A 3,114-nucleotide genomic window follows, 5' to 3' on the forward strand; every position below is an offset into this window, starting at 1 on the left:
TATCACAGTGAATACATGTGTCAGTGCAGTGATCAGTATATAGGCCATATCAGTGTTTCACTGATTCGGCTGGAAGCCACCCCACCCCCACCCGTGCCTCCATCATCTTTTTTTTTTTTTTTGCATTAAAAAGGGAACTTGAGAACAGTTTGCATAAGAAGGGACATTTCTGCAAATGTTTCCTCCTCTCTTTTATAAGTCAAAAGTAACAGTCACTGGGCACATCTTACATTCCACATGCATGCCTGATATGGTAAGTGACATATAGTATGGCCCTTTTGCTCACTTTCAGTACTTTGCAGTTGTTGAGTAGTTTCATGGAATGTTAGAGAAACATGAAATGTCTGAAACATACAGTATTTAACATGACAAACTGTGTCTTTCAAAACGTCACGTGAGATCAGATAGCCATGAGAAAATGTCAAATTAATGTGTATATAACCCTTCCCCCATTTACAGATGGCCTCAAATGACACCTTCAACGCAAACAATTCTACACTATCCAATGGACCTGGATCTAGTGGCCTTGCCGTGGGTTTGCCGTTGTTCTTTGTGGTGTTGGCAGTAGTTATCGGAAGCATGGGATATTTCTACTATCGGCGAAGGAAATCAAGACATGACATACATTCAAATAAACCCAAAACCATGGAGGATCAACATTCTAAACCTGCACACTCCCGATACACAGGCTTTGACAGAAGCTCTCATCAGACCTCAGAGAGCCCAGTATATGAAAACTTTCGTGAGAGGCCTTCAGATATCACTGCAACAAAGCATTACAGTAACATGGACAGGTAAAAAGCTTTTGATGCTGCCATATCACAATGACAAACACTTTCTTTTTCACAGATAAGTTCTTTTATAACTCACTTTTATTACTAGAGTGGTTGATATTGTTTATCCAATTATGTTGTAACTGTGGTGACACGTGGAATGTCCAGTGTACCCCATGTTGCCCTATATACAGTATGCCATGTGTTTGATGAATGACTGGTGGACCCGTCAATATGACATTGTGAGGGTTCAGAAAAGAACATGAGTAACCTCATGGTGACTGCCCTCTTTTTCCCAACAGCTCCACTGAACCAGGTGACCTGTACGTGCAGTGTGATTCAGAACATGACGCAATTTATAGCAACGATCCCACCTTCAACTACCACAATCAGCCAGACAACAGTGAGGAAGATGTTTACATTGTGCCAGATGCTTGAAAAATGGTTATTCAGAGGTTATTTTTCAAAGAGATGTCAACATGTTCCTATTCCTTTTTACTCAGTCCTTTTTCATTTCCCACTTTGAGTTTTTCAGAAAGCACAACTTGAAATCACTACTGTACCATAATACATCTGTCTTTAAATGAAGGAAGGTTTTTTTGCGGTTAAAAATAGCTGAAAATGGTAATTTCACTTCTTCTTCCTGTAAGACATTGAGACAATGAGGATATTCTGTGCCATCATTGTGAAACTTAACAGAGACAGTGGTACTCTTACCACTGCAGCTAGCCTATTGTAAGAGGTCCTGACCTCACCCAAAACCCAAAAAGTGACAATCTTGAGTGGGCAACAAAAACCTTTGACCCTTTTTTAAAGCTGTATCTGGTTTGAAAGGGCAACTGCATTTCCTTGAAGGGATTGTTGTGATCATTCAGCTTTCATTGAAGTATTCCCAGAAATTCACCAAACTCTTTTGTGTTTGCTCTCTCCCTCTCAGAGAGAACTATTTAAAACAGTTTAATAGTACTTTATGATGACATTCACATCCAGTTGTATACTTTGGGTGGCAACGGGTCCTTTCAAAGTTGAAGATTAAGGACATTTACATCATCTCTACGGTCTGGCGACACATAGGATGTACACTGTATAAGCACAGAGGTCAGGGAGGTACCGGACACAGCTCTTTCATGAGGATGGCTGAATTTCTTGTTTGTATGCGCCAGCATATTGATTGATTGTTTCAATCTTTCCCGTATACTGGAACATTTGTCACACCCTTTTTCGTATCTGCCAAGAGCTATGATGGGTTTTTTTTTTTTTTTTTTCATTTTCAGTTTTGTCTGTGAACTTTATTGTGAACTTTGTTAGTTTGAATCACTAGTTATAACCCTGCGTTTGAGGATCATTTGTATTTTTATGGCCGTGCTCCGGAATTGTATCATAAAATATAGGGCAGGTGGCCGGATGTTTTTTTCCTTACAATTATATGACCATATCTGCCTTCTCTAACAATATAGTTCCTTTTCATCTAGAGCCTTAAGTGTTAATCAGAAAATATCAAATATCAAGAATAACATACAGGACAATGACATTTTTATGAGTGTAAGTCAAGGCCAGAGTGTGAATGGTTTCAAGGCTGCTATATTATATCTTTAAGAAGTACAGTGCACCCTGACCTTGAAATACCTTATCAGAGTATAAGGTTTATTGCTCAAAACTGACTCAACCTAGAATATTTAGGATGTATGTTCAGTTTTGAAAAATGAATAGTAGAATCTGTATTTGTGTTTGTGGTGTGTGTGTGTGTGTGTGTGTGTGAAGAGCAGGATTGTATTTAAACTGGATTCTGTCTTTTAGTTCATTCATCCACATTTCATCACAAATGTTCTCTATGAAAGTATGATGTCCTCATTAGTTTACAAATTGTCACATTTTTAGTAAAGTATTTTGAAATACATCTCAGACTAGATTCTAACAGGGGAGATACACCAGGTGCGTAACTGAAGCGTTAAGATATAATATAAATTAAGAATGTTTATATATGAGATTGTTGTTGGTTGTTACTGTAATTCACATACAACATATTTTTGCAATTTAGCACACATTTGAATACAGAAATATTGCACAATGTATTTTTTTTATTCATGTAGACTGTACAAATGTTATTTGAAATGAGAAGGAACAAAAAATACATACGGTAACGTTAAGGCTTATAAATATAAAATATGCATTTTCTTTTGTAACAAGTTTAAGTAACAAATGTTACAATATAATAGGTTTAGGCAATAAATTAACAATAAATAAAGTTATCAATGGTTAAGATATCAATGGTAAATAACAAGTATGTTAACAATAACATTGTTCTAGCTATCACAACAAAAAATAAAAATAAAATAAAAAT

This window comes from Sardina pilchardus, chromosome 2 (genome assembly GCF_963854185.1).
Source record: "Sardina pilchardus chromosome 2, fSarPil1.1, whole genome shotgun sequence".
Classification (NCBI taxonomy): Eukaryota; Metazoa; Chordata; class Actinopteri; order Clupeiformes; family Clupeidae; genus Sardina; species Sardina pilchardus.